At 35.6% G+C, this 19,357-nt stretch overlaps 1 pseudogene; it reads right to left on the bottom strand.

Moving 5' to 3' along the window:
- LOC103663113 overlaps positions 1–19,357 on the bottom strand; it is a 52,541-nt pseudogene that overhangs the window by 29,251 nt on the left and 3,933 nt on the right.

Raw genomic sequence — 19,357 nt, 5'->3', positions numbered from 1 at the left:
TATTAATTTTGAATCTTGCAACTTTACTGAATTCCTTTATTAGTTCTCACAGGGTTTTTTTGGTGGAGTTTTTATGGATGGTATTACGTCATCTGCAAATAGTAATAGTTTTACTTTTTCCTTTCCAATTTGGATACCTTTTGTTTCTTTTGCTTTCCTGCTTGCTGTGGCTAGGACTTCTGATCCTATGCTGAATATAAGTTGTGAGAGCATCCTTGTTTTGTTTCTGATCTTAGAGGAAAAATTTTCAGCTTTTCATTGCTGAGTAAAATATTAACTGTGGGTTTGTCATATATGACCTTTATTATGTTGAGGTACATTCCCTCTATACCAACTTTGTTGAGAGTTTTTATCATAAATGAGTGTTAAATTTTGCCAGATCTTTTTTTTTTGCGTCTATTGAAACAATCATGTAATTTGTATCCTTCATTTTGTTAATATGATGAATAATTATTGACTTGCAAATGTTGAAACATCATTATGTTCCTGGAAAAAAATTCACTTGATCATGGTGTATGATCCTTTTAATTTTTTGTTAATTTGGTTTGCTAATATATTATTGATTTTTATATCTGTGTTCATCATGAATATTGGCCTGTAATTTGCTTTTTTTGTGGTGTCTTTGGTTTTGCTATCAAGGTAATGATGGCCTTATAAAATGAGTTTGGAAGCATTTCCTACTCATCAATTTTTTTGGAATAATTTGAGAATAGGTATTAACTCTGGATGTTCGGTAGAATTCACCAGTGAAACTATTTGGTACTGGATTTCTGTTTGTTGAAAGTTTTGGTTTATTTGGCTTTTTTTCTGTTTTTGTTTTTGTTTTTACTGATTCAGTCTCATTCAATCTCTGATAATAGGTCTATTCAGATTTTCTATTTCTTCATGATTCAGTCTTGAAAGTTTGTGTTTCTAGGAATTATCTATTTCTTCCAGGTTGTCCCATTTGTTGGTGTAATATTATTCAATTAAGTCTCATAATTCTTCATATCTTTGTGGTATCAGTTGTAACTTCTCTTTCATTTCTGATCTTATTTATTTAGGCTCTCTCTCTCTCTTTCTCTTGTGCATACAGAGAATGCACAAGAGAATGCACTGGCCAACTTTATTTATCTTTTCAAAGAATTTGCTCTTGGTTTCATTAATCTTTTCTATTGTTTTTTAGTCTTTATTTCATTTATTTCTGTTCTGATCTTTAGTATTTCCTTCCTTCTACTAACTTTAGACTTCATTTTTTTTTTCTTTTCTTTATTTCTAGTTCCTTTAGGTGTAAAGTTAGATTGTTTATTTGGGATTTTTCTTGGTTGTTGAGGTAAGCCTGTGTCATTATGAGCTTCCCTCTTAGAACTGCCTTTGCTGTATCACGTGGATTTTAGAGTGTTGTGTTTCCACTTTTATTTGTCTCAAGGTATTTTTTTATTTCCTTTTTGATTTCTTTGTTGACCCATTAGTTGTTTAGTAGCATATTGTTTAATCTTCACGTATTTGTGGGTTTTTTTTTCCAGTTTTCTTTTATAATTGATTTCTAGTTTCACACCACTGTGGTCAGAAAAGATGCTTGATGATTTCAGTCCTAAATTTATTGAAGTGTTGTTTGTTTGTTTGTTTGTTTTGTGTGTGTCCTAACCTGTGATCTATCCTGGAGAATGTTCCGTATGCACTTGAGATAATGTGTGTTATGCTGTTTTGAAATGGAATGTTCTCTGTATATCTGTTAAGTCCCTGTGTTCTAATATGTTGTTTAATGTCTCCTGGGGCACCCGGGTGGCTCAGTTGGTTAAGCGTCTGCCTTCAGCTCAGGTCATGATCCTGGGGTCCTGGGATGGAGTCCCACATTGGGCTCCCTGCTCAGGGGGGAGTCTGCTTCTTCCTCTTCCTCTCCCTCTGTGTGTATGCACGCGCGTGCTCTCTCTCTGTCTCTTTTTCCTTCTCTCTCTCAAATAAATAAATAAATCTTAAAAAAAAAAAGGCTGATATCTCCTTAGTGACCTCTTTGTCTTGATGATCTATCTATTGATGTAAGTGGAGTATTGCTGTTGGTTCTCTTTAGTGCATTGTTCAGTTCTGTTACTGTATTCTTAAGCTCTGTGAGTTCTGTTTGGTACTTTTTTATACTTTCTGTGTCTGTGGAAGTTCTTGGTGATTCATCCATTTCTTGCCTGAGTTCAGTGAGCATCTTTATGACCATTACTTTGAACTCTTTACCAGGTAAATCACTTATCTCTGTTTCATGAAGTTTTTCTCCCTGGGGTTTTATTTTGCTCCTTCATTCAGAACATGTTCTTCTGTTTCCTCATTTTGTTTGACTCTCTGTGTTTGTTTCTATTTATGATGCAAAACAGCTATCTCTCCCTGTCTTGCAGGAGTTGGTCTGTAGGAAATGAGCCTTATCATTTAACCTTGCCTTGTATCTTAATTGAGCTGTCTCTCTGATCGTTTCTGACCAATGCGGTCCCCATCTTCAACCATCATATATATCTTTACCTATAGCTTAATATATTTTAATAGTTATTTAATTAATTAATTTATTTATTTATTTGACAGAGCGAGAGAGAACACAAGCAGGGGGAGCAGCAGACTCCCTGCTGAGCAAGGAGCCTGATGTGGGACTCTGATCCTGGGACCCTGGGATCATGACCTGAGCCAGAGACAGATGCTTAACTTAATGAGCCACTCAGGCATCCCTTTAATAGTTATTTTAAAGTTCTTGTCTGCTAATCACAAAATCTGAAATTGTTTTTGTGACTTTCTCTATAATATCTTTCTACCCAAGACCATGAACTTTAGAAATACAGGGACCATGACTGTTGATTCTCTTCTTTATCCAGAGAGAAAAGACCTATTATGTGTTTATTGAGAGAGGGAATGAATAAAAGACCAGACCACCTAAGTACCACAGTTTTTTGAGGCAATGCCATTTAAAAAAAGCTCATGAATACACTTGTAGCAAAATTTTGAACCAAGAACAAAATATAAAGATGGTTCCAATGGCATATATATCTTTCACTACCAGAGCTATAAAATATTGGAGGTCATTTTGTTCAAACTATTTTTTTTTAATTTTTCAGTTGATCCTAGTATGGAAAGGGTTTTTGGCTGGAAGTGTCATAGACATAGCAGAGTGAAGCAAGAAAAAGCCTCTTGATTTTTCAATTCTTGTAATTTCCTTAAGCTTGGAAGACAATAATCATTATTTTTATGATTCCCTTTTTCATGATCTTCCATTATATTTTCTAATGGTAATAAATCCCATATGACTTATATATAAATAGACTACTAAGGTTAAGATCATGCAACTGCAAGTGGGAAGTTATTCTTTCTTTGCCTCCCTCCCTCCCTCCCTCCCTCCCTCCCTCCTTGCTTCCCTCCTTCCATCCATATTTCTCACTCTCTCTCTCAAAACCTAAATCAACTGGTCAAACAATACAAAGCAATATGAATCTGAGTAGAAAGGCATTTAATGTACTTGATCCTGGAAAATAGCTACTTCCTTTAAATCCATTAAGAATTTAACTTGACTGACAGATTTCAGACTCCCAAATAAAATGCCAAGTAGACGTCAACTCCTTTGAGATATTCTCAGAAATGTCTCTGTAGGCTATATGGAATAAGATAAATTAAAAAATAAAAGTGTGTCAAGTGGAGTCAGATGACATCATTTTTTAAATGTTACTGTAATTCAGGCAAATTTGAACAAAATGTATGGAGTTGGGAAATCCCAACAATGAAAATGACTACATCCATATCCATACATAGTAACAACTCAAGGAAACTAATGCCTCCAACTACTTTTATTTCATAACACAGACTTTCTACGAATCTTAAAAAATAAGAGATCACATTTTGTTTTTGCTTCGTTAGAGTCGGGTATAGTTACTGTTTATAGAATATCAATAATGCAGATTGTAGCTCTGCATAATTAAAGGCACCCTTTATGTTAATAAAATAACAGCAAAAAGAAACTGCACAATCCAAGACATAAATATGTTGATGCATTTGGTCTTATTTCAGGCAAGCTTAATTACAAAGACATGGGTGCCTGCTATACCTATAAAAATATTTTTCTGTCACTTAGAGCTATCAAACCTTACACCCATTTATGATATTAGTGAGAAAGAACAAACATCATCATAATGGCCCACCAGTGGATACTTGCAGCCTTGGCCGTCTAGACTATGAATCTGCAAATAGAAGCGTATGTAAATGGAGAAAGGCTTTACACACACACACACACACACACACACACACACACACACACACACAAGGAGACAGTAAATTATTCTCTGAGCCTATTTTAAAATGCCAAGCAACAGAAAAAGCTGAGGAAATATATCTCTACTGTGCAGCATTAGTGTCAGAGGCAGCAATTGTGATAATGCAAAATCCGTAGGACTTGAATCAGAAGACCCAGAGAGTTCTAGCTTCACTTGTTCTTAGCTGCATGCTATTGGGCAAGTCACTTAACCTCTTTGAGCCTTACATTCCTATTTTCTAAAGTTGAGATCAATAATTAATAAGTCACCATTTGGCATTAAGACTATCTGAGAGTTAGAGTTGTTTATATGTATTTTTTTAATGTCTAAGTCTAGCACATACTATGCAGTTAACAAATAGTTATTCCGCCCGCCTTTCCTATCTGACAGAATTGTGTTGATCAAGTAAGATAGTGTCTATAAATGTGCTTTATTTAACTAAGATAAACATCATTATTTTTTATTTGCATGTCCAAAAATATGAGCTCATATTAGCTTCTACTTCAGACTAAATTATTGAATTGTAATTCACCTCAAATTTGGAAGATAATTCAGGAATGAATTGTCAAATAGAGAGCAGGAAAATTCACATATTGTTGGACAAAATTTAATCCTGAGTACCCAATCAGAGAGTGAGCTGATTCTTAGACAATCACAGACAGTTGCAGTAGCTTTTGGGATTCTAATGTTCACTGGAGTCCCAAGAAGGGCAATTCTTATAGACATGCAGAATAAGCAATTGCCTGCCTCTGATTTGAGAGGTACTATTGCAATCCTTGCATTTCCATAAATAGGCAGGTTCCAAGAGAGATCATTTTATTATAATTGGTGTAAGGGTTGCATAAGATCACATGTAAGAAAGCACTTTGTAAGAAATCATTCACTCACCACCTGAGACTGTCATCATCATCATCACCACCATCGTTATCATAAATTGGTCCCATTCCCAACAAATTACTCCTGGCAGAGAAAATAGGCAAATTTTATTCACACTAAAATGTCAGGTACAGGATAGGAATGATCAAGATCACCACATTTTTCCCCTGCTTTGGGAGCATTGGGTAAGAAGTGTGACCTGAAGTCACACTAAATGCCTTTTTACTCAGAAGGGAAAGAAACAATGGTGCCAACTGATAACATCTGTTGATAATGTACCAGACACTAAAACAAACTCATTACATGTATTATATTATTTAAGAAATTAGGTAAGGGATGACTTAATTAGAACATTTATAAAGAATTTATGGAATAATTCTGAGACACTAATACTCTGCTCTTTCTGATGGTGGCCATGGAGACTGGAATTTCTTTAGCCGTCATAATCCTATAAAATAAGTTATCCTGAGAACAAAGGTGACACACTAAGCAGGGTAGAACCAAGAGAGTCACAGAGATGTACTACCACAGCCTTGAGGAGGGTATAAATGAAGTCCGATATACCCTTTTATTTCTAATTTTTAAGTCAATAATATTTGCATTTTCATGATACCTAACTACAAAATATAAATAAATAGCATAATGCTTGCCCACTCTCTTTAAGCCTTAGCCTAAATTTGACCCATTTTAAGGAATGCCGTCTATCAGTTGTGTATACCTGCCATGCTAAAATCCACCCATAATTTTCTACATAACAGTATGCTGAGCCCTTCAAAGAGTGGCACAAGTTATATCTGAGAGAAAGCAACCTAAGTAAGAAATAAGTGCTTGGAAAATTTTCTTCTTTCACTGAACTCAAATCTACTTAGGGTTGATTTTCTGTGTTAACTTGACTCAGTTACAGGGTGCCCAGACATTTGGTCAAACATTTTTGTGGGTGTATCTGTGAAGGTGTTTCTATATCAGATTAACATTTGAAGCCATAGATTGAGTAGGTAGATTGCCCTGCCCAATGTGAGTTAGCCTCATCCAATTAATTGAAGACCTTAATAGAACAAAAAGGCTGAATCAGAGGGAATTCCTCCTGCCTGACTGCACTGAACTGGGACATCAGTCTTTTCCGGCTTTCAGACTTACACTGAAACCACTGCTGTTCTTGGGCCCTGAGCTTACTGGCATTCAGACTGGCACTTACATTATCACCTTTCCTGGTTCTCGAGCCTCGGGCTCAGCCTAGAACTATTCCATCAGCCGTTCTGGGTCTCCAGTTTGCCAACCACAAATCTTGGGACTTCTCAGCCTCCATAATCATTTGGCCAATTTCTTATGATAAATGTCTTTATATATAAGTAAGAGAACCTGGAGAAGGTATCACCCTTGAAAGAAAGGAAGCACACTGGGTGAGATCCACACTCAATATTGACATTTTCTCTCAGGACACTGCGAGGTTTGTGGCTCACGAAGGTATAGAACTCAATGAGAGAGCAGCAATTTTATTGGCTGGGAAATCATATATTTGAATTCACAGCTCCTACCATAGTAGGAAATGGAGAGGGGAACACCTAAGAAAGATGAAGCTTAAAAAAGAGCAGCCACAGATGTGCGTACAAATTCCCCCCGGATCTTGGGATGATACTAAGCATGCATAAATCAAGACTTCAGGTACACTAGCAGAATGCAACACCTGGAAGACTTAAAGAACTGAGGAGAGATTTCAGTAGTTGCCAGTTACCAAACTCTGTTTAGAGTTGAGGTCCTGCCAACTTGGAGGGACTTAGTACACATCTTGTGCTTTCAATTTACACAAAAAGTCCATACCCAAGGACAAAATGAAAACCAAAGTAGACTCATTCTAACAAAGTTTCAAACTAGGCCTCCAGTTGTTAATTTACATGTTAGAACAAAACTTATAACCCTTTATAAAAATTTAGAAAATTGAAAAGATAATGAGCAAAAATATGGTGTAGTTTAGAAAGACATGGAAATTCAACAAAAGAACAAAATGGAAACTCTAAATTTGAAGGAAAAAAAAAGAAACAGTATGTGAAATCAGAAATTTGTTAGATAAGATTAACAGCATACTGTGTAACAGAAGAAAGAATGGGTAGAGTTGAATCACCAGGGGGAAGAAAGATTAAAACAAATGAGCAAAATCTTAATGACTTATGAGACGAAATTGAGCCATCTAATATAATGTAATTAGAATTCTAGAAAAGGAATAGAGATAAAATAGGGCAGAAAGCATAATTTCTTTTATCCACAGATCCAGGAATTTCAGAGAACCCTAGGCAGGACAAATACAAAAACAAAACAAAACAATCAGACAAATAAAACTAGGCATATCAGAGTCAAACTTATGTATGCCAAAGAAAAAGAAAAAAATTAATTTTTGGAGAGGGGAGGTGGGGACCCGTTACTTACAAGGGAACAACATTAAGAATGACTTCACATCACAAACAGTGGAGGCCAGAGAGGAGGAAGCATCGTATTTTAAGTGCTATAAGGAAAAAAAAAAAAGTTAACCTAAGAAAATAGAAAAAGGAAATCACCCTTAAGAGATGAAAGTTAAATAAATTCACTTGCAGAAAATAAAAACCTAGAGAATGTGTCGCCTATGGACTTAAACTATAAGAAATACTAGAGATCCCTCAAGTTAAATGGACATAATAGCAGAAAGAAATATAAATCTCTAAGAAGTAATTTAATGATTAGTATGTGGGTAAAAATAAAAGATTTTTAAAAGACATTTTTTTAAATTAAATTCTTTGGAAGTTAATTTCATAGTTCAAACAAAAAATAGTGACACTTTTTGTAGGACTAATCTTAGATCTAAAGTAAAATTTACTATAACAATAACATAATAGACAGGAGGACATATTAATATAACTGTAATACTCCACAGTTCTTACTTTTACAGGAGGTAGTATAATGTTAATTCATAAGAGAATGTTAAGTCTGTGCATTGTAATATCTAGAGTAATCCAGTAACAAAATGGTGCAAAGAGAAGAAGCTAAAAATCAAGTGGGACAATAAAAGGAAAACTAAAAAAATACCCAATTAACTTAATAGGAGGCAGAAAAGGGGGGACAAAAATCAAAGGGCACAGAGAAAAAAAATATAGCAAGACAGTGGATATAAACTCAATAATTATATTAAATGTTTTTAATGAAATGTTAGTTAAATTCATATAGAGATGCCAGTATATCAATGTAAAAAAAACAATTCAGTATGCCCAGATAAAGATGACTGATTAAATACAGACGTTTAATTTCTGCTCATCACTTACAATATATAAACACACTAAAGCAAGAGCAAATATTTTTTTTTCCATTTTGCTGAAAATGGTGTTCAGGTGTTAATTGCCCAATCAAAGAGAATATGAGAGGTGACAATAGCATTAAAATGTATATTCCATAAAGTGGGAAAAAAGAAAGTAGAGGTAATGAAATCACCAATAAAATAAGTCAAGAAAATTTCACAGAAGTAAAGGATAAGAGCTTCCAGATTTAAAAAGCCTACCAAAAAACCAAAAGACACAGATGAATTAACCTGGATCATTATGAAATTTCAAAGCACTGAGGACAAATAGCTTTCAAAGAGAGATAAAACAATATAAAAACATGACTTACACAAAATATGGACTTTTTAAGAGTAATATTTTTCACTTAAAAGAGAGTGGAGTAAGGCTGTAAAATTCTGAGAAAAAAACTATTTCCAATCTGGAATTGCATACCAATGTCTTACAATTTTGCTTCTGTATACTATTTCTCAAGAAGCTGGTAAAGAACAGAACCCAATAATTTAAACAACATCATCCAAATACAAGAAAAAGGGTAAAAGTAATCCAAGAAAGAGAATCCATCGTGGGATGATAGGTAAAGTAATCCCCAGCATGATGGTAATGGAAAATCTAATTCAACTGCTGTGTAACACAACAGAAATCTCCAGGAGAGATTTTTTTTTTTAAAAGAACATATCCAATAAATCCTATTAAAATTCTACTAAATTCTATTAAAAATCCTATTAAAATTCTATTAAAACGTAATAGGACTTCATCTACTAAAAGGAAGTGTGCACAATTTAGGGAAGATTTGGGTTTGAAATACCGGCAGTATATATAATACTAACGCAACGACAACAAAACTAAGTGATGCATCAACAGAAGCAAATGATGGGACAAGAATCCATGCCATATCTGCTTAAATAGCAGCAAGCCACTCTTAATAGGGCTGCTGGTAGGTGAAGGAGAAAATCATGGAGACAGAAGCAGTAGTAGAAGCTCAGATTCCTCACTGCTCATTGCATTCTTGGATGGCACACAGGCATCTAATGGAGTCAGAAATCAAACTGGGAGAGGGACTCCTAAGTTGCGTGATTAAGGAAACATCAACACTCACTGACATTACCAGCGGCAAGGATCCAGCAGTAAGATGATAAGGAAACCAACCCTATTCTATATGCACACTGTTTATGGATAGGGATCACCTACCCCTCTAAAGTGTTGTAGACAGCTTCTGAGACTTTTTTTTTATTTGTTCACTAAAATTATAGCATTTTTATTATCAAGAATTATAAAGAATTTGGAGATCAAGCTGCCTTATTTCTTTTTTTTTTAATGTTTTTTTATTATATTATGTTAGTAACCATACAGTACATCCCTGGTTTCTGATGTAAAGTTCGATGATTCATTAGTTGCGTATAACACCCAGTGCACCATGCAATACGTGCCCTCCTTACTACCCATCACCAGTCTATCCCATTCCCCCACCCCCCTCCCCTCTGAAGCCCTGCGTTTGTTTGTCGGAGTCCATAGTCTCTCATGCTTCATTCCCCCTTCTGATTACCCCCCTTTTCTTTATCCCTTTCTTCCCCTACTGATCTTCCTGGTTCTTATGTTCCATAGATGAGAGAAATCATATGATAATTGTCTTTCTCTGCTTGACTTATTTCACTTAGCATTATCTCCTCCAGTGTCATCCATTTTGCAGCAAATGTTGAGAAATCGTTCTTTCTGATAGCTGAGTAATATTCCATTGTATATATGGACCACAACTTCTTAATCCATTCATCTGTTGAAGGCCATCTCGGTTCCGACTTTCCGGCATTCAAACCTTTGTTTAATTCTCTTCCCTTTGAGTGTAGGCTGGACTTATTGGTTTACTTGTAAAGAACAAAATGCAATAGAATGTCACCTCCTAGATTAGTTTATAAGAAGGCTGTGACTTCAATCTTTGGTTCTCTCTCTCACTCTTTCTTGGATTGCTCACTCTAGAAGAAGCCAGCTGCCATGTCATGGGACAGCCCTGTGGAGAAGCCGAAATGAGTGACTTTGGAAACAGATTTTCTGAATCTTGACAAAGGCCACATAAGTGAATTTAGAAATAAATCCTCCTTTCATCAAGTATTAAAATTACTTGCCTGGTACCTCTCCTTGATTACATCCTCATAAGACACTGAACTGTAACCACCCAGCTTAATAACTCCTGGACATCTGACTCACAGTAACTGTGAGATAATAAATATTTGTTGTTTTAAATTGCTAAGTTCTTCAGTAATTTGTTATGCAACAATAGATAGCTAATATACCTAATGTGACCAGAGAGCTGGGGTCTAAGCCTTGTAGCTGTAGCTTATACAGCCTGGTAAATGATCTGATTTACCCTCTCAGTTCTCTACCAAAAATGTTTGCCTTAAGCATTCAACTGTGGCCAGTTTTAGAATTTTTTAGGAGGTCAGCTTGCAAGAATTTTTGGACAAACTAACTTTTGATTCTCAGCTTATATATTCTCTCTGATCACAAAAGGGGACTTTATAGATCACATACTAACATATCAGCAACTTGTACAATTTCAGCCCAAAATAGTTGCAATGCTAGTCACAGATATGGCTGCGGTAGACTCTGGAGGATGGATATAGCAGTAAATAGAAGAAGAAAAAATTCAAACAATAACACCTGCAAGCCTTCCACTGTATCAAACTTGGGAACTCTGACCTGACCAAGAGAAGAGGTCCCAGGATTCTTATTAGGGTATCTTAAATAACCATCCTGCTCATTACTATATGTAGAACATGATTGTTCTACTTTTCTACTTGGTAATAATCTGTACCAAATATGAGGCTGGTCAGAGTGTAATATCCTCTTGGGTAGCCAACACTCAAAGTCATTCCATTGTATAAGACAACCCTGGCCAGTCTAAGCCTGTCAACAGTGTCTCCAAGTCCCAGGCCTCACCTAATTGGGCATTTGATTAGCATGACTGACACATTCCAGTCATAGTCAGATCAATCATCCCTCCATGGGAATAAAACAATTCTGTGGTTGTGAAGTATTATAACTTCAATTATCACCACTCCTCTTCAGGAAGATAGCTTATTTGATACCAGAGAACAAGCCTTGGAAAACTCAAGAGTGGCTAGATAACCACTTCTGGGCATCATGTCAGAGTCTCTTTAAGCAGACTACCCAACTACATAGGAAGAACCTGAGAGGAGCACATTATTCCACCCAGAGAATTCCATTTACCATTATGAAGTTCCAGTCACTGGCTGCACCCATGGATCTTATATTCTAGTGCATGACATAAACAATAGGGAGTTAATAAATAAACAAGATCATTTCAAGGAATTGTGAATGATATGAAGAAAAAAATGAATAATATATAGAGTGACTAAAGAGGATGTAGGGGAGATATTAAATAGGGTTGCTGAAACAAGCTCCTCGAAAGGATTACATTTGAGCTCGGGGCTGAATTATAAAGAGCTAGCCATAAAGAGATTCGGGAGGGGCACCTGGGTGGCTCAGTAGGTTAAGCATCTGCCTTTGGCTCAGGTCATGTCACAGAGTCCTGGGATCTAGGCCAGCATCAGGCTCCCTGCTCAGTGGGGAGTCTGCTTCTCCCTCTACCCCTCCCTGCTGCTCATGCTCTCTCTAATGTCTCTCTCTCTCTCTCAAATAAATAAATAAAATCTTAAAAAAAAAGATTTGGAAGAAGAATATTTTACATGGCCAGAAAGGCAAGACAACAGTAAGGAATAAACTTGGTATGTCCCTGATAAAGGAACCTACTGTGCCTGGAAAGTAAGCAGGAGAGTAGTAGGAGGAAGAAAAGATTTCTAAGAGGCAAAGGGCCATGTAGGTCTGTATATGTTTTGGTAAGCATTTTAAATTTTATTTGGCATATGAGCTGAAACCACTGGAAGGGTTTAAGCAGAAAAGTGATAGGATCTGATTCAAGTTTTTGAAAAGATACCTTTCTGCATTGGCTGATAAAATATTATATAGTTTGGAGCAGGAAGTCCAGTAAGTAGATAATTAAAGAAGTTCAAACAACAGAAGATGGTGGTTTGGAATAGATAGGAGCAGTGGAGTAACAATATGTAGACAGGCTCAGGAAATAATTTGGAGGCAAAGCTTTAGAACTTGCTGATGTATTAGAAATGGGGAGGTGGGGAGGGAAAGAGGAAAATCAAACATGACTCCCAAAGATTTGCTTTGAGGAGTAGCACCTAGGTTAATAGAGGAGGTGAAGTAAACTCCACTATTTTAATTTATATAATATTGAGATACCTGTTAGTCATCGTGATAAAGATATTGAGATGGAGGCAGATTGATGAGAGACATGTAGATTAACATCCCTGAACTAATGATAAAAATTTAGAATTATCAACACAAAGATGGTGTTTAAAATTATGGAGCTAGATACGGTCAATTAAGGGAAGATCTTTAGTTATCATCATCAGGATCATTGGATTTTTTAAGGTTGAACAATTCCTGGGTTATTCTCATCTGAATCACTGAGGGGTCAAGTAGTGACATCCTCAGTCAGTTAATATACTTAGGTCACGGTGCCTTTGAGAACCTAAACTATCCAAATTCTTCTAACGAAGTCTAATACTCACTCAGTGATACCCAGTTAGTATAGTTACTTTATGCAAGTCACTAGTGTTCTCTTTAATGCTATAATTTTCAGAAGAGAGGAAAAGAAGTTACTGTGTTAATCTGTATTTGGATCCATATGATGGTGCAGCCAGTTGTACGGAGGTGTTACTAAATGACATTTTAACAGAATGGCTTAGTCCTGTTGATTCATTTTAGAAAATAGATTACCATAAAATATGTGGCAATTTGGAGAATCTCTGTAATGAATACTTTAAATATTTTCTAAATAAGTATTTACATACTCTTTTCCCTTGAAGCTGTTAGTGCCTGTTAATTACTACCTGTCTAAGTGTTCTAGCATAAGCAGCTGTACACCCATTGCTAAGTGCAACTCCTCTGAAATGAAATGTCAGAGGAGTCTTGAGTTCTTCTCACATATTTTTAAAGACTGAAGATCGTTCTGATTTTTCCCATTACATCAAAAGAGGTGTATTTCTTTTTTGCAGAGAAACCATCAAGCATTTTGAGCGAGAAAAAATGATGATGATGATGATGATAGTGACGATGTTGGTGATACTGTTACTGATTACGGTGGTGGTGGTATTCCTCATGGAGATGTTAGTGATCATAACTAATCTTCATTGACATACTGCTCTATCACAAGCATTAGTCTAGGTGCTTGAAATATATTATCACAACTCTGCAAAATGCATATTATTTACTCATTTTGCCAATAAAGAAAATGGAATTGCTTTAGAAGATAAGCACATTAAATTACTTGCCCAAATTCACTTGGCTAGTAAGGCTAGGCTCTGAATCTGGGTCTGTCTAACTCCATAGCATTTATTCTTTCCACTTTATGATCTTGTGCATCATCTTGTCTCAGTTCTCTGCCTTAATGTGGGTCACACATCTACATTTAAAAGCAAATGAAGATAATTCCTAAGTCAAATGTGTGTGTACATATGTATTTAAATTCCTAAGGATATAGCACCAATTGCTATAAAAACAAAAGAAATCTGGCTTCACAAGCTGTAGCCAATGCCCCATCTATAACCCCTGAGGCCTCACTATTTAAAGGCTCTGTTGGACACCCAATTGCCTTAAGGTACCAACACATCAGCTTGGTAGTGTTAAACTATCATCTCTTCCTCTCCCCAACTGATGATAGATTCAGTATACAAGTAGCACAGCTCCTTGGCTCCTGGACTGAGCTAACTCTGGGAGAATTTGTCCTATAGGGACTCCAGAGTTCTGGTTTGCCCCAGTGATACTGGTTTGAAAATTTACCCTTTACTTTGTGCTTTCCCTTTCCTGCCTGCTTTCTCCACTCTCCTAACAATGTTTTCTGAGATCACTTGCCAAATAGCCTACTTCTCAAACCCTAGCCTCAGGGTCTACTTCTGAGGGAACTCAAATTAATCATAGATTTTTATTTCTAAGTAGGATCCTTATTTTTCATATATGTCCATGCTTTTGTTCTGGCTTCAAGATTTTGGTTCACCTATTGAGAATTACAACAAAGAGAATATTTAAGCAGATTGCAGGCGATGTTGTATCCACGATGGTAATCTTTCTTCACCTGTAATAAAATAAAGTTTCTACCATGCTCACTGCAGTCAGCTCTCAATCCCTGTCTATTAGGTCTGGGACAGCTTTACTTTCCAGCTAAAGGTTATTTGCTTTTTGGCCACTAATGGTACAATGCCTGGAACTCTCTATATTTATCTAGTGCAGTCCTTTATGTGCAGTAAACAAGAGTCTAGGGCACGATGGAATCTCATATTTCATCATGGTTGCTATAGCACTCCTGACCTCAACCCAGAATTTTGAGCGCACAGGGCTGCTCCCAAACAAGTGTGGTTGAGTTACTTCATTTACTTGACACTTTTGACAGAAGAGAGAGAGTGTTTCATTCTTCGGGACTAATTTCTAGAGAGGTTTGATATACACAGGTGTAGCACTTAGACATAATTCTGAATGCTTTGAGTTTACCTTCACCCAAGTTTCTTGTTCTACACAATTTAAAAAGTCATTTTATCATTTGGATTTTAAATTAGCTAATGGGATGTTCATTACCTTATTTAGAGTAGCGGACAATGGTTTGTTTACACTAAGCTCATTTTGTGCTGCTATATAATTGAAGAGTTTTCTTTTCTGAAAGAAAGTTTCCCTGAAGGCATTATTGGAGAAAATGCATCTGCAGTATTTGATTTTTGTAACTCCCTTTTTAATTTACTAACACAGGGAAATTTTATTCTCTTAACGTATCTTGAGTTTGGTTCCTTCCTTTGTCTCTGAATCAAATAGATATCATAATTACTAGAATGTTTAATGTCCCATATGAATTTCTTATGTGCCTTACACTCTGAAAATTCATATGAATGATTTAACCACAGGAAGAAGTAAACATTTCTTTGGACCTGTAAGAAGTAAAACATCCAAACCTTGAATAAAGAAACCTTCCTAACATCTGAATATGTTCAAGTAGAAAAGGTAAGCCAGACCATCCACTGACACACAAAAAGCAATGGTCATATCTTTCATCTTTGGATTGGAAATTATTTTCCAAGCAGTGTTTCCAACATCTAAAATATATCTCCCATCACATTAATACTAGATATATAGCACTGTGTGCTAAAAGCATAAATTGTATACATCTTGCTCTTCAGTAGCTCCAAAAAGAAATGTAAGTGCATGGTCAACAAAAGCCTTTCCTGTGGAAGAGAGAGGCTAATCAATGAGAGGCAATCAAGGATATTGCTAGGATGATCCTGTTGGTTTGTCAAGGTGTGTCATAAAAAAAAAAAAAAAAAAAAAAAAAGAGGCTTGCGAATCCAGTGGGAAGACTTTGTTCTGTATGAAGAAAACTATTTGGTGTAGCTTTTGACATGCCTTGAAGAAGGAGCGAGGTGGGGAGGATAGAATAAGGAGAGCTAGCATTAAATATAACTCCTGATTTTATCATTTACCAGCTGTACAACCATTTGAACACTTGAGGAACCATTTAAACACTTGATCCTTGGTTTTCTCAAATGTGCAGGAGAGGATAATCATAACTTCTTTAGCCTACCACCACAAAAGTTTCATGGGAATAAATGAAATGGATGGGAAAGCACTTTGTATATTGTAGAAGTGCATGTAGTCGTTATAATGACTTACCTTTATTGACTCCGTAGTGTGTGCTAGACATTCTTCCCAGTGTTTCACATATAGTATCTCATTAAATCTTCATGGCAAACCTTTGAAGAAGGCATCAGTGTTATTTTTCATTTTACTTTAAAGTAAAATGTAAGTGGAAGGTTACAAGGTGAGTGGAATATAGCAGAGATGGAATTTGAATCCAAGCAACTGAGTCCCAAAGACTATATTATACTTTAAAGCAATTTTACTCAAAAATGGTCCATCAGCTGGGGCACGTCCTTAACAAAATAAGTGCAGAAACTGAGCATAAATGTTTGAGAACTTTTGTAACTATTTGATATTGTCTCAACATCCATGTACATGGTTATTTTTATAGTAATTTGTGCTTTTTGTGTTTTACAAAATATTGGTTTGCAGTGGATCAGGAATAACAACTAGCCTTTCATTACAGATAGTTCAAGAAACACTGCTCTAAGTCACTACACAGTACAGTTGTATTTGATTATTTCATTGGAATATTGTGGACAGTTTATAGGGTAGACTAGCTATGGAAACTGGAAGTTTTATAAATTATTATACCTAATTTAAGTTTAGGAATGTGCTTATGAATGCTATGAAATTAAACAATAATTCATGAAGCTAAAGCAAGCTCTTTGATATCAGCCCTCCTGGTCTAGGCAAGGTTATCTTCTTTCTTCCTCTGTCTTCCATTCTGGACATCAGGTAGGGTATTAGCAGATAAGTAGTTCTTCTACAAAACAAATACTCTGCTATACATGGACCATATGGAGAGTTATGTGGGAAATTGACCTGTAGGAGAAAAGGACGTGCCTATGCCAAATATCCCCCAAATCAGAAAAAAGAGGGAAAAGTGAACACCTGTGGTTGGAAATCCCATATTTGATCAATTATAGAACAAATGAAAAGTACCTTTATTATGCTTAGAGATTTTTATAGCAAGCTTTAGAATTATTTTGAAATCGCCTTTTTTCCGTGAGATTGTTTCAGGTTTGACTTGTTAAGGGTAAGTGTTATTCTTTCATTTTCTTTACATCAATTTCTTTATATCAATTAAAGTCATTTCACTTGTCTGAATATTTCCAATTTTCTTTTTTTCTTTAATTTTTGTCCCAAACTTTTCTCATCAAAATCCCTCTCAAAGAAATAACTTCTGATAAAGCAAGAAATTCCAAGTGATTAAATATCTTCTTTGGGTACATATAAAACCCATTGTTCAAGTCATGTGAGGCACTTATGTGAAAACCAGGCTTATGTTTAGAAACTGAACTTAAACATGTTTGATAAAGAATATAAAATCTGATTTTATAAGAACAACAAAGGGATGTGTAAGGTTCTTGGATTAAAAATAAATGTTAAAACTTGTGGAGTGAGTTACATTTGGACATTTTGATTAATGTTAAAAGTTTCCATGCAAGATATAGAAATTTAATGGAAACTGATTCTCTGAAATTTCAAGATTTATTTTTCCTTTTCTTTTAAAGATACATAGTGTTGCTCAGCACAACAGTCAAGACAACAGTTTACAGTCTCAGCGATGACAAATTCTACTCCCAAGTGCTCCATTAACTCAATATATGACCTTGAGGATTTCTCTAAAATCCCCGGTGCCTCAGTTTCCTTTCTTCTCAGATACAGATGTCTGAAGTAACAAACTCACTTCACATTTCCTTTAAGGAAAAATAGAGAAGGGAAAGAGAGGAGCATAGGCTATCTGAGATCAATGGAAATTGGTATTTAAGTGCAATGTATTAATCAAATTCTGAGATGCATTAAATTTAAATGAGAATAAATAATATAGATTTATTGTAAATTGTTTAATGGAGTTTGGCATATAGTAAGCTTTAATAAACCTTAGCATTTGCTGTTGTTTTTATTATCACCATTACTAGTATTAAAAAATTAGGAATCGAAGGAGCAGAGTCCCTATGAATATTTTGGGAAGGCAATTTCTTTTAGGAATTAGACCTTACACAGTTGTACAAGGAGCTGGACGAATTAAAGTTTGGAAGAGGAGATGGAGGATAGGAAAGGGATTCATCAATTAGTCTAAGAACCAACCATGTCAATCCACAAAAGTTAGAATAGTCAGATGAAGCAATAAAAAGTATAGGATTCCCAGTTAAATTAGAATTTCAGGTGAACAACAGATATTTAAGGATAAATATGTACTTACAGTAGAGGATAAAGTGTCAAGATTAATTTTCCAACCCATTCAGGAGTATCCTCTATTATGGGATATTAGATTATTATCAATATGTCACTGCTATAATCAACTCTTGAAGTATGGGGACATATTTAGACAAAAAAAGTATTTGTTGTTTATCTGAACTTATTTTATCTGTTTTATCTTATTTTATTGTTTATCTGTATTTTATATGTATTTTATATGGCAATCTTAGACTGTGAAGGACAAGTTCTTTGTGAAGTCTATGAGAAGTTATCTCATATCTGTCTAGGTCTTAACACTGTAGGTCTACAGATTAGCATTTAGTGGTAGGCCCAGAGCTGCTCTTGGTCAACATGGTCATCAATCAGGAAAGAGACCCGGACGTAGAATAGAGCAGAGTAAGAAAAAACAGGAACCCATTTCTGCATTTGTCCATCATGACATCCGACTAAAGCAACCTTTAAAGGATAATGACTAGTGCTTCATTTCCCCTTTCCAAATCTCATGCAAATATCTCTTTTTGACCAACTGTAACCCAGAACTATAAGAGAAGGGAGTTTGGAGAACTGTACATCCTGACTTAACCAAATTGGCAAAGTGAAAACCACCCCTGTGATGATGATGATGATGATGATGATGATGATGATGATGATGATGATAATGATGATGTGGGTGTTTCCTCAAGGGAAGCTGCCTCTTTGTAGCAGTTAAGGAATACATAAAGAAGCTTTACTTTACTCAGCATATGGTAAACTAAATTAGTGTGTGACAGAGTTCAAGTTATGTGATATAGTAAAATCACATTATGTCAAAAGCCATAGGATTTCCAGACATAGCCCAGAATGTTCTTTCATCTATGTTCTCAATTCAAGCCTTGACTTGACAATGTGGAGATTCTACTTCTGAAAGCAACCTTAAACCCTGCAATGAAATGTTATATATTTGAGGATAAATTAACAAAATTAATTTTCCAGCCCACTGTGGTAATCCTTCCATATGGGATATTTAGATTATTA

The sequence above is a fragment of the Ursus maritimus genome, unplaced genomic scaffold, assembly GCF_017311325.1.
Source record: "Ursus maritimus isolate PB19 unplaced genomic scaffold, ASM1731132v1 scaffold_12, whole genome shotgun sequence".
In the NCBI taxonomy this organism is placed as follows: domain Eukaryota; kingdom Metazoa; phylum Chordata; class Mammalia; order Carnivora; family Ursidae; genus Ursus; species Ursus maritimus.
This window is presented reverse-complemented; position numbering and strand designations above follow the sequence as displayed.